General features: G+C 32.9%; 1 pseudogene; it reads right to left on the reverse strand.

Moving 5' to 3' along the window:
* LOC128157700 (uncharacterized) overlaps positions 1 to 19,452 on the reverse strand; it is a 30,247-nt pseudogene that overhangs the window by 8,435 nt on the left and 2,360 nt on the right.

Below are 19,452 nucleotides of genomic sequence, written 5' to 3' on the forward strand. Positions count from 1 at the left end.
TCCTCGATTCAATTTTTGCTGAATGACTCGATTTTTATATATAGCTATGGGTTCAAGCGATATTTTTTTTTCAGAAGCATATAAAATGCTCATTATTCCCTATTTAAAACGTCCTCACTAGCTCATCAGTTGGTTTTAAAACACGGCTAAAAATAAAGAAGTCTAAGGGGGTTTTGCATTTCAACAGACCCAGATTATAAGGTTGAAAAATTGTGCAAGGTCTTCTTAGTGACTTCCAAATAGAGAAAAAAATGTCAACATTTTCCATTATAAATTCCGTTAGAAATCTGTTTTCGATCCGGTGAATTTTTCCGATTAACAAATGATAATGTGTCAATGAAGTTTTGTTGGATATTTCCCGTTTCATCTATTTCAATTATTTGTATCTTTTACAGGTATGTGGGTTTTTTTTAAATCGTCTAAATGTGCTGTATGAATATTTTGAGATCGACAGACTATAGTCCCAATTTATAATCGGAAAATCTAACCAGGCAACGTCTAAAGCTCTCTATTCGGAACATATGTATATAGCTGCAGGAATGGGAATAAACTACTCCCAAGTAATGCTAACGTAAAAAAAATTGCATTGCTAAGAATACTAGTTTCACTAGGTACCGGGTATTTTAATGTATAATGTATTTTAATTTTGAATGTTGTCATTCGTACGGGGTTTTTTTTTCCATCTCAATGATAATGTATCGTCTGTATGATTTAAGATCGTATAGAAGACCGAAAATTCAATGTTCAAAGTATATACAACATGTTTGAAATCAAAATACTCAAAAAACACATAAAACGATTTCACTAACTGCGTACGTTACGCTGATATGCCAGCTATACCATATTTAATAATGTTAATATTTTACAATTCGTATACATTTGATTTCATCCTTTTCGTACTCAACTAAAGCCAATTGAATATAAATGCTATATTTGATGGACATTCACAAGAATATCAATAAGACAGCCACTTGTTGATAATCATTCATTAGATATGAATAAATGATACAAAGTTAATCGTTTCTGGCCATTCTCCACCCTTTTAATATATTTTCCGTTCCGTTCCGCGTTTTAGCAACACCCGCGTGGACTACGCCTGTAAGTTACCCGACGCAGTACTTCGTACATTATACATTAAGAAATTCCTGCATGTAGGAGATGTGATCTTAATCATCACGCATGGAATTGTGTTGCACGGTTTGCTATGTGCTTTAATTGTGGAAAGAATGGACATTTTGCGCGGGTGCGTAAGACACAGAATATTAACCGCCGAAGTGACGTTCACGCATTAAAGTTGTAGAGACTCAGAAGGCAGATTGCGCGACACAAACAGACAAAAGAAAATCAGAAAAGAAAATTCGACGCGACAGAGACCGGATCAGAGTTTAAACGAAAAAACGCTTACTGTGGAATCATTTAAATTCGTGGGTGCCAATTTTCGTGGATTATGACTTTTTTGCTGATTCGTGGGGATGTTATTTCGTGGATGCGTCGTTTACTGTTTCAGCAACAAAGATAACTCTTTCTAAAATTGTTTTCGTTGAGGATTTAAATTCTTGGGGGAGGGCTACCCACGGATACCACGAAAAATGAACCACCACGAATTCTAATGATTCCACATTACTACTTGCAGAACTTCCTTTTTCCAGGATTAAAGACTGTCAATTCTATGAAGAGTTAACCTAGAATCAACTGGCTGATGCGAAGCAGAAAATAAACGTTCTGCATGAAGATATTGACCACCAAACTGCAAAAGCAAAGTTCTTCGAAAACCAAAATTTCAAAGTGCTGGCTGAGTAACAGAAAAGAGACAAAGAAATTCAGTAGCTGGAGGGACAAATACTCAGTAGTGCACTAAGTGACAGAGAAGAAGAACTAAAGGAAAAGACAGAGACAAATGATTCAAGGGGACACTTTCGTAAGGCTGCGGTGAACTGGACCCATGTTGACAGATGGTTTAAGTCTTTCAGCAATTGGAAGTATGATCCACCCAGTTCTAAAATGGGCCGAGGAGGAACAAGTAACAAGTTACACAGCAAAACGTTTCTTCGAAACAGGGGAACGGGCTCATCGGGAGGAAGAGGCAAATATCACCGTGTGAAAGGTTCCCCTTGGACATGACTTTGATTTGGACACCCTTAGTTGACTCACAATTTATTTAAGTAATCCGTTAATTAAAGTAACTCTTCATATTGACTATTCTATTATTCTTTATTGTTAAAATTGTCTTTTGTTATCTATATGTTTGCTGTATATAATTGTTGGCCATGTTCATTAATTCGGCAGTTGGACAGCGACGCTCATGGCGCTTGTACCACCGACTACCGACCTCGCAGAATATTGTCATATGTTTGCGAAGTTTTAATAAATCTTGTAAAACGAATACCGACCAACTTGTACATTTTCCGTGGGTCACATAAGTTTCAATATGTTGATAATATATTTTATGGACACATTGAATCAGTTTGCTGTTTGCCACGAGTTATTTTATCAACGAAATGGTAATTCCTTACTCTACATTATTTGTAAACAAAAATAAGACTCGAGCTTTGTTTACATTACAATGAATTCTTACCTCTTTTTATCTCTCTTATTACTAAACTTATAACATTCAAATTTTGGTCAACTATTAACCATTTTATACATAATTTTTTTTTAAATTTTATTTCAAATCGTGTTTAGGCCCCTTTGAATTATTCTTAATATAAAATGATGCATTGATGACAAAAGTAGGTTAAATACTTGTATCTCTTACAAGATATATAGTTTGCACTTTTGTTTTAGAAACATATATATTACCTTGATTATCTAAACATAAATCGCTTTTCTGTTCAAACGGGTCTGGATATGCTGAACTTGATGTAGGTGCTGTTGTTATTGCTGCTGTTGATGTAGGTGCTGTTGTGGTTATTGTTTTTGAATGCATTGTAGTAGATTTTGCTTCCGTTGTTGGTGTTGTTGTTATTGTACCTTTAGAGCAATCTGAAAGTCAAATAAATAAAATTTGACCAACCAACCCGTTCAACAACATCGACAAACACTAATATTATTATGTATACATATAAACATCAAAGCTATAAATATGACTGAACATGTTAAGTAGAAATAAGATATACTGATTTTGTACAAATTTTTGGATGTGTAGAGGTCTATTGAGAAAGAAAAAAACACGTGCAAGCGCTGTGGCACAGACTTTTAAAAAAAATTCAAAGTGCGTTAATTTCGGGGCAAAGTCAACGCATTTGATTATTTTCAAAGTGCGTTGATATTGTTGATAGTAACGCACTTTAAAAAAATGTTCATGGTTTAGTCGAAATAAGATATACTTTTATAAACAATAAATGATTGTTTTAACTTTATTGAAAAACATTTTCAAAGTAAATTAACTTAGTCCCAAATTCAGCCCACTTTGAATGTTTTTTTCAAAGTGCGTTGATTTGGTCCCAAATTAAAAAGATATTTCAAAGTGTATTTTTTTTCAAAGTGCGTTGCCGCAAAGCGCAGATACATGTGTTTTTCAGTGATATCATCTATTTTAAAAATGATGGAGTGTTTAAGTTTACAAAATCATTCCGCATTCAATACCAAAAGTAATTGTCTGTAATCATGAAAAATAATGCTTTTTATAAATATAACATTTTGATTTTGCTTTATTTTTAGTGTTTGAGAAAATTATGTCTTGAAAAATATAAAAAAAGAAAACAAAATAATTCAGTTTTCTCTTAAATAAAGAATTTAATTGAATAAAGGAAACTTAATATACTAGTATATCGTTTTACTTCTCTTTGATTCTACCGAATCTGTTTTATATAATAACGGACTAAAATAAGAGGGTTTTTTTAAATTACTTTTTTATATTCATGATTTAGGATTTGATAGGCAAAGTTTATTTTGGCTCTCGACTTTGTTGGACTGTACATAAAAAATGGAATAGTGATTTAAGTTTGTTATTGTCTGTTTACCTGTTGGACAATTGCAAACAGACGTAGATGGATTATGTGTTGTAGTGGTTGTTTCAGGACCATTTGTTCGCCTCCGCGGAGCTAATTAAAACATAATAAACGTATCTCATTATAAACATGCCGTAATATTTTGAGAATTTGCATGATATAAGACATACAGGCAACGTGATATTTTCTTATTTTCGTGCGTTGATATTTACGAATTTTAAAATTGGCTATTTACCAGAACCATTCTTACCGAAACAAGGCATGAATCCATAAATGCACAAAAGCAAAATAAAATCTAAAATATAAAAAAAAAATCATTTAGAAAATTGAACAAGCAATATGAATAAGCTCAAAATGGTTTGTATGCAATGGAAAATAAGTTTTTCAAAAACTTTCGGACAAAGTTATTGGAATATTAATTAGGGCCCCGCAAGGATTTGCGGGTGCCCTATAGTAATCACTCTGTCCGTCCGTCCTTCTGTCCGTCCGTCCGTCTGTCACTCTTCCGTCCACAAATTTCCTGTTTTTTTCTAATAACTTTTTTTATGGTTGCCCAATCAAGTTCAAATTTGGTATGGTAGTTCAGTAGGCAGAAATACATATTTTGATGCTAAGTTTGGTTCTCTATGTCTTCTGGTTTGGAGCTGGGGTGGTGGGGTAGATTCCTAACTATGCATAAGAAGAATGGGCAAAGAGAGATAACTGCTGAGAATGAATGGGCAAAGAGAGATAACTGCTGAGAATGTTACCATTGTATACATGGAAGGCTGTGCAATATTTGTCCTTTGGGATTAATTAACCTTCCACAGGAAGAAAATCCTAAGCTTTATCTTTATCTGTCACATTGACATTAATTACTGCACTGCCTGTGTCTGCAAATGAACTTTGTTTTGAAGTTAAGGTCAATTTTGAATGATGTGTAGTATTGTGTACATTCTTTGAAATATGGATTTGAAATATAATATTCATATTTTTTTTGGTTAAAATACCGTACACAATGATTTATGATAGTTTTATTGAATAGAGGCAAAGCCTAGGTATCATTGCATTGGTATCAATTCTTTGTTTTTTTAACAAGTTTTATTTCATCCCATGTTAACCCACTTTATCCCGTGGATATGACTCATTGGATATTTTTTTGATATTCCACAGTTGTGACTTTACAATGGGATTTGCCTAGGCATAATGAAGTAAAAATAATGTAGAGTTTTATAAACAGTGTAAACATTGATTGCGGTGTATAAAATATGGGATAAATAGATTCTCATGATTTGTAGTATAATATGATTTTTATCCAACTTGTGTGTTTTATCCCCTCACTAAGGCTCAAGAAAAAAACACTTTAATTGTTGGATGAAAATCATATCCAACTACAAATCACGAGATCCTATATATTCCAGTTCTTTACATCTTCTGCCGGGCATTTATTTTTCATCATTGTTAATATAAAGAGGATGGAATTCAAAGTTTTTTTCACTTCTCTATATTAATTGTCATAGCGGGGCCCTTCCTGACTGGTCAGTTTTCTAGTTTTGCATATTTTTTAATTACTAAAGGAAGGTACGAAAGACGAAAAGGCCCACAAAAAAAAATTATTTCATAATTACGAGAAAAGATTTCGTTATAACGAGTTAATTATCTCTTTATTACGAGAATAGATATCCTAATAACGAGAAGAGACATCGTTATTACGAGAAAAGATTCTTTATTACAAGTTAATTATCTCTCTATTACGAGAAAAGGTCTTGTTTTTACGAATGAATTATCTCGTTATTGCGAGAAAATATCTCGTAATAACGAGAAAAGATCTTGTTATTACGAATTAACTGTCTCGGATTTTGTTATTACGAGTTAATCATCTTATATTTACGAGAAAATATCTCGTGATTACGAGAAAAGATCTCGTTATTACAAGTCAATTTTCTTGTTATTACGAGAAAAGATCTCGAAATAACGAGAAAAGATCTTGCTACTACAAATTAAATGTCTCGTAATAACGAGAAAAGATCTTGTTATTACGTGAAAGGATTTCGTTATTACGAGTTAATCATCTTGTATTTACGAGAAAAGATTTCGTAATTACAATTCAGTTATGTCGGTATTACGAGAAAAGATCTCGTTATTACGAGAAAAGATTTCGTTATTACGAGAAAAGATCTATTTAAAATGGGTCGTTTCATTGTTTTATTATCTTTATGTAAAGTGTATTAACTACTGCAATGTCTTTTTTACACATTCCTAGCAAAATGCTGGTTTACAACCGTACACAAAATTTGATTTAAAAAATCGGACCAAGCAGTTTTATAGAAATTTCAGAAGAAGGAGTACTAATTATTAATAAGAAGGATACCTATTATTTGTTTTCAGACTCAAAAATGTTAATATATTATATCAATTATTTTTAACATACATATAGGTTGTGTATGAACTTATAAAACACAATTCTGTAACAAATAGAATTGTGTTTTTTATGACTATGACTACCTGGTATATTCTTCTAAGTGGGATAATATATATATATATATATATATATATATATATATATATATATATATATATATATATATATATATATATATATATATATGATAATTATAATAATATATATTTATATAATATATTATAATAATATAATAATAAGATGAAAAGTAGAATTACATAAAGCTCCACTTATTATATAAGATAAAATGTGAAATCCGATCATTTTATGTAAAAATTAATGGCCGTTGTTATTAAAGAATTAATTAAAATTGAATAAATGTTTCTGAAAGAAAAAGATAGACTGAAAGGGTGAACAAGTCTACTTTGACGTCTTTTCAAAAACGCCCCATTTTATATAAATCTTCTCTCGTAATAACGAGATATTTTCTCGTAATTAAGAGATCTTTTCTCGTAAATACGAGATAATTAACTCGTAATAACGAGTTTTTTCTCGTATTACGAGATCTTTTCTCGTAATTTCGACATAATTTACTCGTAATAACGAGATCTTTTCTCGTAATTACTAGATCTTTTCTCGTATTTTCGACATAATTTACTCGTAATAACGAGATCTTTTCTCGTTATTACTAGATCTTTTCTCGTAATTACGAGATAATCAACTCGTTATAACAAGATCTTTTCTCGTGATAACGAGATAAATAACTCGTAATAACGAGATCTTTTCTCATAACTACGAGGTAATATTTTTTTATGTGGCCCAATTCGTCTTTCGAAGAAAGGTTAGTGTTCCGAAAAAAATTATGCATGTATCTGTTTCTCTTACACATCCTCATTTCGATATCAAGTATTAAACGTCAGTGCAGAAACAAATTAAAGGTTTTCAAATACATGTAACAACGATTCCAGAAAATGATCAATGCAACGTTAACTGTATCTACACTACGTATAGAATTACAAATGTCCGGTAACTCTTGGTCGTAACAGCGTCATTTTGCATTTGGTACGCTGAAATTTGATTGGATTATTATATAAACAGTTAAAATTAACTAGATACGATCTCGTTACGAGTAACGAGTAGGTCTTCCGTTTAATTTTTTAAACGATTCGATTAAAATATCAATGAAATTTCAGAATTCTCCCTCAACCACCTCCTTTTAGATAATGTATACGATTGTCAATATCTTTTAAAATGCTTAACAAAGAGTTTTGCTTTTTAACATACAGCACATTAAAGATTTAATATTTTAGTCCCCTAAAATCTCTAATTACGTCATCAATGGGTTTGGAAATGAGTTTTACAAACAGATATTGCTGCTATCAACAACTTTGCTTCTATAAATCATTACAAAATCTTGATCATTTTTAAGGTATGAGTAATAGAGCTTAGGAGTCTATTGGCCCCTAATTTAAGGGGCCAGCCCCTTTTTCTTGATTTTATACGAAAGGTCTCATGAATACTAACATTTTTTGTTCTTACATGCATCTAAAATTGTTGGTCACTTTTGAGATACAAATGATTGAATATTTTAGGGGCCAGCCCTCTAGATCCTTAATGGGGACAGAAAATCGTGTTTTGATAAGTGGAATTAATTTAAATCATTTATTCAAACATTTTCTCTTCTATGATGTCTAACAAAATATGTATACTTCTCTAGTTATTTTTCGTCAAAGTTTAAGTACTTTGGCCCCTAAAAATCCCTAATTACGTAATAAAAGGGCGTGGCAATGATTTTTTCAAATAGATATTGGTACGATCAACAACTTTGCTTCTATAATGCATTACAAAATCTTTATCGTTTTTAAGTTATTCGTAATAGAGTTTATGACTGTCTTGGCCCGTTATTTAAGGGGCCAGCCCCTATTTCTTGATTTTGTTGAAAAGAACTTTTGATTATCTACCACTTTTGTTATATATGTTTTAACAAAATATCAACTCATAAAAAGATACAGATCAAAACGTATGAAAAATTTGATTCGAAATTCGTACCCAATTTTCGAGCCTATGCGAGCTCATAGAAATGGCGCCACTGGCGCAAAAAAACTACATTGTGCACAACTTCAACCTATAGTCTACCTATCCTGAAAATTTCATATTCCTATCTCTGATAGTCTCTGAGTTTATGTCTGCACAAAATTAGTCGTAAAAACTTACAAAATCGGCCGTAAATCGGAACCGGAAGTGCCGATTTCAAAATTTCAAAAAACTTCTATAATTATGACCACTGGCAATCATCTGAGAAAAAATGGTCGAAATCGGACGAATAGTTTTCGAGAAATCGCGTGCACAAAATTCGTGGAAAAAAATAATAATAATAACTAGACACGATCTCGTTGCGAGCAACGAGGAGGTCTTCCGTCCGATTTTTAGAAGAGGAAATGACCTTGTCTTTTATCTTCATCAACGAAACATATCAAGAAATGCAGATGTGATCTATAAGAGCGATGGATGAAGGATTATAGACCCCGTTGGATTCCTAATTTGAAGGACCAGCCCCATTTTATATCATATTAAATAAGAGATCTTTTGACCTTATAACAGGTCTAATGACCTGTAATAAAAAGAAACCAAAGAAAAAAAGAGCGTCTTCCTTTGTAAACGGAAGACCCTAATAAAAATAAGAATAGAAGGGTGTTCCGCTGAAGACGGAAGACCCTAATAATAAAAAACTGTTTTTGTCTAAATCTTAATTGAAGAGTGTTTTTCAACTTGTACTACAGTCCAACAACCCTTTTATGTTGAATATTTTAGTTAGAAAGAGAAACAAAAAGGAGAGAAAGTAATAGAGAGAAAGAGCAAAGCTTGGCTCCAGCGAGATTCGAACACACAACCTTTGCAGGTAATGCCAGGTATCTCAAAACATGGCTGACGCGAAATAATTCCCGAATTTGTCTTTGAATTTGGGGCGTTTTCGCCCGGAAGAGGAGCTGAGTTTTTGTTTGAAATGAAAAACAACGTGTAAGATGTCTGACTATTCAGGTTTGGTAACAGTGCGAGGTCATTTGAAATATTGACGCGTGTTTGTGTCTGGAGGGGGTTGAAAAGACCCGAGCTTGAATTTCGTCTTAAATAAATCGAAAATAGAATTTTGAGGTGTGGATCTCGGATGCGGTTAACAACAATTAGGGGAAGTCCTAAAACAATGACTGATGCATTTTACCCATGTATTTCAGTGTTGAGATTTTTTTTCGTGTCGTTTTCTATTATGTTTGACTGTTTGATTTGATTGATAAAATCTTTACAAATGTAGAAATAACGAAATCAGTAACACGTAAATTTATTCGGTAAAAATTTGATGACAGTAATTTCCACAGTTCTAACATTCATGAGTAGTTCACACGCTATCGTAAATACAGACAAAATAGAAAACAAGAAATATACATGCAACAGAAATATAACGCGGCTGCTTACATCCCTTGTACTGTGTAAATTTTAAGTCTCCGTACAGGCTATACTCGCCGTTTGATCTCAGGAATTTCTTCTTAATTGTTCAATCCGCTGCATATTTGGCAGACAATAAGAATGGGGTCCAAGGTTTTTTTCTACAGTCATGTCAAGCACGCCAATCGAAACTCAAATGCCCCAAAATTTATAACTCTCTTAAAAATGAACGAATATGTCTGGTCATTAGTACAGTAATCTAGAATTGAATTAGATTGAAAATAAAGGCTCAAGATGAAAGATCCAGTAAAATAAGGCCAGAAAAACTAAATGATTTTGTGAATAGGAAGGGAGGGGGGGGGTCGGTGCGTGTACAGTGTAAATGTAATTTCCAGGTATAGGCAACAAGCGCCGTTTAATCTCAGGAATTTCGTCTTAATTGTTCAATCCGTTGCATATTTGACAGACAATAAGAATGGGGTCAGAGGTTCATTTTCACGAATTTTCATTAGGATTGAGTGAAGGGCTTGGGAGTCAGAATTTTTTTTTACAGTACATGTCAAACACAACAACTAAAACTCAAATGCCAAAAGCTTCATAACTCTGTTAATAATGAACGAATTGGTCTGGTAATTAGTACAGTAATCTATAATGGTAATTAGTTGAAATTAAAGGTCGAAGATCAAAGATCAAGTAAAATCGGGCCCTAAAAACTAAATGATTTTATGAATTTGGAGGGGGGGGGGGGTCGGTCGGTGACTTCTATATTAAACGTAGAAAATTAAATTCTAAATATCACATATTGCAATATGTGGTATTAAATAAAATACATATGTTAAAAACAATGTATAAGCGTTGTTTGAAAGATGTAACTATTGATTTTTTTTTTACATCTGTTTATTTTTAGGCTCAAACACTCATAAACGGGTGGTCAGTTTTCAAATCTTGTCGCAGTCACCCGTTCGTTTGTATAGTTACGAGTATAAACTTCGGAGGTCTTAATCCCAGAGAGGCAACAGATTTGTATCAGTATATAGACATGCACAAAAAAGGAAAAAGTACACCATCATTAATAAAAATGACTTTTTAGCGTTGATTTCCAATCAGTAAGAAGACAATCATTAAACAATGAATTTCAAATTATTTGAATCCATAGACATTATCCCGTAACTTGAAATAAATACATGTATAATTTTTTGACGCCAATGTACATTTAGCCTCTATCCAATTTACTGCATGTTACCTGTACTTAGTTCTTATGTACTTGAGAGAGAGAGAGAGAGAGAGAGAGAGAGAGAGAGAAAGAGAGAGAGAGAGAGAGAGAGAGAGATTTTCTAGTTTTTTATAGTGTTTAGGGAATTAGTATATCAGCAACGTATGTCAATAAACGCATGCATATCTATATATTTGAACAAATACTAATCAGTCCTCCTTTTAAAGCCATGTAGAATAACGTTGGTGCATTGCTAAATGTTGTGTGCATACAGTCATTGAGATGGCGGCATTTCTTTGATGCCGGCAAAGCGACCCAGTGAACTCTAATGCGGTCGTATTGCAGGGGCGCTTCGGCGGCATGTCTTTGATGGCGGCGATGCGAACTGCTGACAAAAACGAGCTCTATATTTGTACTAAAAAAGCTGTTATTATTTTTATTTATGATAAAAATAAAACGGAAAACAATAAAAACCATCATTTTAAAGGTAAAATCGTTAAACAAAACAAAATTAGGGAAGAACAAATAATCGGCACTCGGGGATGGAACCCGGGTCGCCTGGGCACAAGTCCAACACTCTAACGACTGAGCTACGCGGACTCTCGCTTCAGAACTTTTGAACTCAAAATCTCGGGAATGCCTGGATCGATTTTAACACGAATTTCATATTCTGAAGTGTTTTAAGCGTCTCTATCGAATAAAAATATAAAAAAAATTCAAATCTAAAAATTTGAAAAATTAAGGTTTTTCATTTCCTTCCGGTGACGACCGGAAGTGACGGCGGACGTTCGGATAAACGAAGGGCACTGCGGCCGTTCACTCTCTACCTTCTCTGAAAATTTGAAGGTTCTATCGTAAATACTTTTTGAGAAAAATCGTGAACAAGCAAAAACGTAAAATCTTTAATATCTCGGTACCGGAAGTGACGATCAAAAAAAGCCCGTGTACTTTTCTTACAAATTTTGTCATGAATAAGATCTGAAAATTTCATGAAAATTGGCTGAAGCATTTTTGAGAAAACGTGACAGAAAAAAAAACAATAAAAATAATAGTGAAAAAGAAACAAAGCAATAACAATAAGGTCTTCCGTTGGAAACGGAAGACCTTAATAATAAGAAACAGTACGAAAACTATAAGGTCTTCCGTTGGAAACGGAAGACCTTAATAATATAGAAGAATGAGAACGCGTAGAAAAACAGTAAGGTCTTCCGCTGAAGACGGAAGACCTTAATAATAAAGGACTGTTTTTGTCTAAATCTTAAAGGAAGAGTGTTTTTCAACTTGTACTTCAGTCCAACAACCCCTTTATTTTGAATATTTTAGTTAGAAAGTCAAAAAAAACAAATGGAGAGAAGGAAATAGAGAGAAAGAACAAATCTTGGCTCCACACGGCCTTTGCAGGTGTCATAACAGTATTTCATCAAAGCTTCGCGTCAAAACATGGCTGACGCGAAATAATTCCCGATTTTCTCTTTTAATTTGGGGCGTTTCCGCCCGGGACAGGAGCTGAATTTTTGTATGAGATGAAAAACAACGTGTAAGATGTCTCACTACTCAGGTTTGGTAACAGTGCGAGGTCATTTGAAATATTGATGCGTGTTTGTGTCTGGAGGGGGATGAAAAGGACCGAGCTTGGTTTTCGTCGTAAATAAATCGAAAGTAGAATTTTGAGGTGTGGATCTCGGATTCGGTTAACGACAATTAGGGGAAGTCCTAAAACAATGACTGATGCATTTTACACATGTATTTCAGAGTAGAGATTTTTTTGTGTCGTTTACTATTATGTTTGACTGTTTTATATCAACAGGATTGATAAAATTCTGATAAATGTAGAAATAACGAAATCAGTAACACGTAAATTTATTCATGAAAAAATTGATGACAGTAATTTTCACAGTTCTAACATTCATAAGTAGTTCACACGCTATCGTAGATACAGACTAAACGGAAAACAAGAAATATACATGCAACAGAAATATTACGCGGCTGCTTACATCCCTTGCACTGTGTAAATTTTAAGTCCCCGTACAGGCTATACTCGCGGCTTGATATCGGAAATTTCTTCTTAATTGTTCAACCCGCTGCAAATTTGGCAGAAAAACAGTATGAGGTCCGAGGTACATTTACACAAAATTTCATGAGGATTGAGTGAAGGGCTCGGGAGTTAGAATTTTTTTCTACAGTACATGTCAAACACGAAAATTAAAACTCAAATGCCAAAAAGTTCATAACTCTGTTAATAATGAACGAATTGGTCTGGTAATTAGTGCGGTAATCTAGAATGGTACTAAGTTGAAATTAAAGGTCCGAGATCAAAGATCAAGTAAAATCGGGCCAGAAAAACTAAATGATTTTATGAAGGGTGGGGGGGGGGGCGGTGGTCGGTGACTTCTATATTAAACGGAAAATACTAAATTCCCAATATCACTAGAGTTTGAGATACATGCTTGACCTTTATTTTGCTATTTACCAGCTAAACATGATTTGGAAATAGAATGAAAAATCCTTTGATTTTAAACAGACTCTTTTCTTCAATTTCTATATCCTCTTTTTCTTTTACAAATAAATCAGAAATGTATTGGACTTCTCGCCCTTGTTTTGTTTCTGATATATGTATAAGAGCTTTGATTGAAACATTTAGATCCCTCTTATCATGTAATTTGAGGGGCTAGCTTCTTTTTCTTGATATCAATGAAAGGTCCCTTAATATTAAACACATTTTGTTCAACAAGTGTTTAGAAATTTGTTACTGTTTTTGAGATATTAGGGAAAGATTGTTTTAGGGGCCGACTCTTTATCTCCTTATAAGGACCATTAAACGAAACTTTGGTGGTTGAATATTATTACGAATATTATTCTGAGTATCTTCTCTTCCATAATGCATTTCAAAATATTTCTCCTTTTTAAGAAATAAATGATCAAAATATTGGACTTCTAGCCCCTTTAAAATCCAAATTATGTAACATATCAGAAAACTCTTAACAAATATAGGTAGATAACTGGAAGATACACATTTTTGCTTCTTTAATACATTACAAAATATTTTTCATTAAAGAGATATAGATAAAAGACTTTAGACCCCTCTTGGCCCCTTATATGAGGAGTCAGCCCCTTTTGCTTGGTGTCAGTTGAAAGATCTTTTAGAGATTAATTTTTGATGCTCTACATGTGTTAGCAAAATATTGATTAGAAGAAAGATATTCGTGATCAAATCTCAAATTTCGTAAAAATTGTCAAACAAATTTAACATCAACATTTTCAGTTCCGGGCGAGCTTCAAGGATGATGACTTCTGGTCAAATCTAAAACAAGCAAGCAAATCTACCATAACCACTCTATCTTGCAAATAAATTTCAAGTCCCTAACTATAGCAGTTTTTGAGGAGATGCGTGAACAATATCATGTTCCAAAATACATGAAAAAGGGAGATAATTCAGAAGCGGAAGTGAATTTTCAGACAGGAAGTAAGATGCAAAGAGATATTCACCTAAGACATCATCCCTGTAAAAATCATTAAAATCGATTGAGAAATGGCTGAGAAATTAAGGGTGACTACCAAGAAGAAAAATAATAATATAGAAGAATGAGAACGCGTAGAAAAACAGTAAGGTCTTCCGCTGAAGACGGAAGACCTTAATAATAAAGGACTGTTTTTGTCTAAATCTTAAAGGAAGAGTGTTTTTCAACTTGTACTTCAGTCCAACAACCCCTTTATTTTGAATATTTTAGTTAGAAAGTCAAAAAAAACAAATGGAGAGAAGGAAATAGAGAGAAAGAACAAATCTTGGCTCCACACGGCCTTTGCAGGTGTCATAACAGTATTTCATCAAAGCTTCGCGTCAAAACATGGCTGACGCGAAATAATTCCCGATTTTCTCTTTTAATTTGGGGCGTTTCCGCCCGGGACAGGAGCTGAATTTTTGTATGAGATGAAAAACAACGTGTAAGATGTCTCACTACTCAGGTTTGGTAACAGTGCGAGGTCATTTGAAATATTGATGCGTGTTTGTGTCTGGAGGGGGATGAAAAGGACCGAGCTTGGTTTTCGTCGTAAATAAATCGAAAGTAGAATTTTGAGGTGTGGATCTCGGATTCGGTTAACGACAATTAGGGGAAGTCCTAAAACAATGACTGATGCATTTTACACATGTATTTCAGAGTAGAGATTTTTTTGTGTCGTTTACTATTATGTTTGACTGTTTTATATCAACAGGATTGATAAAATTCTGATAAATGTAGAAATAACGAAATCAGTAACACGTAAATTTATTCATGAAAAAATTGATGACAGTAATTTCCACAGTTCTAACATTCATAAGTAGTTCACACGCTATCGTAGATACAGACTAAACGGAAAACAAGAAATATACATGCAACAGAAATATTACGCGGCTGCTTACATCCCTTGCACTGTGTAAATTTTAAGTCCCCGTACAGGCTATACTCGCGGCTTGATATCGGAAATTTCTTCTTAATTGTTCAACCCGCTGCAAATTTGGCAGAAAAACAGTATGAGGTCCGAGGTACATTTACACAAAATTTCATGAGGATTGAGTGAAGGGCTCGGGAGTTAGAATTTTTTTCTACAGTACATGTCAAACACGAAAATTAAAACTCAAATGCCAAAAAGTTCATAACTCTGTTAATAATGAACGAATTGGTCTGGTAATTAGTGCGGTAATCTAGAATGGTACTAAGTTGAAATTAAAGGTCCGAGATCAAAGATCAAGTAAAATCGGGCCAGAAAAACTAAATGATTTTATGAAGGGTGGGGGGGGGCGGTGGTCGGTGACTTCTATATTAAACGGAAAATACTAAATTCCCAATATCACTAGAGTTTGAGATACATGCTTGACCTTTATTTTGCTATTTACCAGCTAAACATGATTTGGAAATAGAATGAAAAATCCTTTGATTTTAAACAGACTCTTTTCTTCAATTTCTATATCCTCTTTTTCTTTTACAAATAAATCAGAAATGTATTGGACTTCTCGCCCTTGTTTTGTTTCTGATATATGTATAAGAGCTTTGATTGAAACATTTAGATTCTTCTTATCATGTAATTTGAGGGGCTAGCTTCTTTTTCTTGATATCAATGAAAGGTCCCTTAATATTAAACACATTTTGTTCAACAAGTGTTTAGAAATTTGTTACTGTTTTTGAGATATTAGGGAAAGATTGTTTTAGGGGCCGACTCTTTATCTCCTTATAAGGACCATTAAACGAAACTTTGGTGGTTGAATATTATTACGAATATTATTCTGAGTATCTTCTCTTCCATAATGCATTTCAAAATATTTCTCCTTTTTAAGAAATAAATGATCAAAATATTGGACTTCTAGCCCCTTTAAAATCCAAATTATGTAACATATCAGAAAACTCTTAACAAATATAGGTAGATAACTGGAAGATACACATTTTTGCTTCTTTAATACATTACAAAATATTTTTCATTAAAGAGATATAGATAAAAGACTTTAGACCCCTCTTGGCCCCTTATATGAGGAGTCAGCCCCTTTTGCTTGGTGTCAGTTGAAAGATCTTTTAGAGATTAATTTTTGATGCTCTACATGTGTTAGCAAAATATTGATTAGAAGAAAGATATTCGTGATCAAATCTCAAATTTCGTAAAAATTGTCAAACAAATTTAACATCAACATTTTCAGTTCCGGGCGAGCTTCAAGGATGATGACTTCTGGTCAAATCTAAAACAAGCAAGCAAATCTACCATAACCACTCTATCTTGCATATAAATTTCAAGTCCCTAACTATAGCAGTTTTTGAGGAGATGCGTGAACAATATCATGTTCCAAAATACATGAAAAAGGGAGATAATTCAGAAGCGGAAGTGAATTTTCAGACAGGAAGTAAGATGCAAAGAGATATTCACCTAAGACATCATCCCTGTAAAAATCATTAAAATCGATTGAGAAATGGCTGAGAAATTAAGGGTGACTACCAAGAAGAAAAATAATAATATAGAAGAATGAGAACGCGTAGAAAAACAGTAAGGTCTTCCGCTGAAGACGGAAGACCTTAATAAGAAACAGTACGAAAACTATAAGGTCTTCCGTTGGAAACGGAAGACCTTAACAAGCAATGATTCAAATAATGATAGTACTGAAATAGGGACATGTAATAAAAGACTGCGAAGATTAATCAAAGAAATGAAATCATCGACCCCGTGAAAATATGTGCACAAATCATGTGCAATATGCAGATTGGTGTTTCATGGTTTCTAAAACAATTTAGTCCATTAGATTAACACAAACAAGTTCCTTCAAAACAAGAATTAAAATCGATAGCTTTCTATATACCACCAAAAACACATTGCGCATTCCCCAATTGGAGTATTGGTGAGAACAATCTAATAAAACAATGAGATTCTTCGTAACAACGTTAACCAATATCAACAATCTCTGAGAAACTATACATTCAAATAAAAGCAGATTATACAATGCCAAAAAGAAGTTATACAATACAAATAGAAATTATACAAACAAATGAAAAAATTTACGAAACTAAAGAAAATTATACAATATAAATGTAAAATTATCTAAATGAAAATCATACAATACAAATAACATATTAATAGAATACAAAAAGAAATCGTATAATATAAATAGAAAATTTTGGAATACATATAAACAACACAATGAAAAAGATCAAATATTGCAACGTTTGACATGCCATATTTGTATATTTTAAAATGATAATCGCTGTACCTAAAATCTCAAAATGTGGATACTTTTAGACATTTAGAAAGAAGACAGATTAAAAAAATGTTCTTTTTTATTTTCGTTTTTTTTTTAAATCATTTAAGCAACCACGCTACACTACACGGGTTTTAAAAGATTAAACTCACCGAATCGCGTGATCATTGTTCACAGTCGAGGTTAAAATAAAATCACTTTATGCTACATGTAGTATATTTATTGCAGGTACCTGCATAAATATTTAGGTAAAAAAAATTTATATGTCTGATACGCTTGAATGTGACATTGACACTGTCAATACTTCCTGTGTAAATTTTGTCAGGCAACCGTAGATCGGGTTTCTGTCATTCATGTTAACTCAACTTGTATGTAACTTTTGAACCGTATCAGGTATCTTCCAAAAGAATATCCATCTACTACTGCTTTTTTTTAAAAAAAAACGTACTGAGATGATACAGTATTTGATTTTAATTTTTTTTATTATAAAATCAATTTGCAGCTGCACTCAACTAACAGTGTATCCCTATCTGGAATAATGAATATCTCCCATGAGATGGTTTTACTTAGGGCAATAAAGAGATTTTATCAGAGTACATATATCAAAGATGAAGTACAAGTAATATAATTACAGGAGTTCAAGATTTATTTTTCCGCTAATTTGATAGAAAAAGCGTTCCACATAATCCTTTGTCCATATTTATATAAGATTCTCTAAAATTATTGATAATTTGCATAACATAATTTCCTGCATATATTTATGATTATCTTGCAATACTTAAGGGCCAGAAATATGTCACAATAAAGCCCTACAATATTACATGTATAACATACAATACATGTGCGTTTTAGTCTAATGACATATCTTTGGCTTTTTATTCAATCGTTTACACATTTTACTACCCAAATAATGCGTGTATATAACAATGAAATTCAGTTTATGTTTGCAAAGGAGATATATTTGTTTATCAAATTATTTTTACACATAAATGAATTGCTTTGTCTTATTCACAATAATTTACATTTACAGTGGAATTTAAATGTATTTTAATTACTTTTCAATTTTGCACCCTATCACGTCTTAATACATGTACATGTATATGTATATCGAAGGAATATTAAATTAAATTTTAAGGACTTAGAATGGTATTAGCTTCAGATCTACAACTTTTCGGGAAAATTAGAGTCGGTTCAATTCAATGTGCGTCAAGAAAGAACTTCATTTTAGAGCTGCTTGTTCTGATTTTTATATCCCCCCCCCCTCCGAAGGAGAAGGGTACATGTATACTGTTGTACCCTTGTGCGTCCGTCCGTCCGTCTGTCCTTCTGTCTGTCTGTCCCTCTGTTTTGTCTGTCCGTAACAAAAATTTCAGTCGCATTTTTCTCAGCAACTTTTAATTGCAGATGCTTGGAATTTTCACACACTATTTTTTAGGCGTACCATATCGTGGAATTTTTTTTTGTACCAATCGGACGTCAACTTCCTGTTAAATGACAACTTTGTTTATTTTTTAGCCAAAATTTTCAAACTTTTCGTCAAAGATTTCTCAGCAATTATTTATCGCAGATGCTTGAGATTTTAACACACTATTTGTTTGGGCATGCAATATCGTGGAATATATTTTTGTTCCAATCGGACATCAACTTTCTGTTAAAGGAAGTGAACATGTAAAAATTAATTGTTGCTTAATAAATTTTAAAAGCCTTTTGAAACTTAAAAATGAGGTCTGTAACCTTTTTGTTTATTTCTATCATG

This window comes from Crassostrea angulata, chromosome 8, assembly GCF_025612915.1.
Source record: "Crassostrea angulata isolate pt1a10 chromosome 8, ASM2561291v2, whole genome shotgun sequence".
Lineage (NCBI taxonomy): Eukaryota > Metazoa > Mollusca > Bivalvia > Ostreida > Ostreidae > Magallana > Magallana angulata.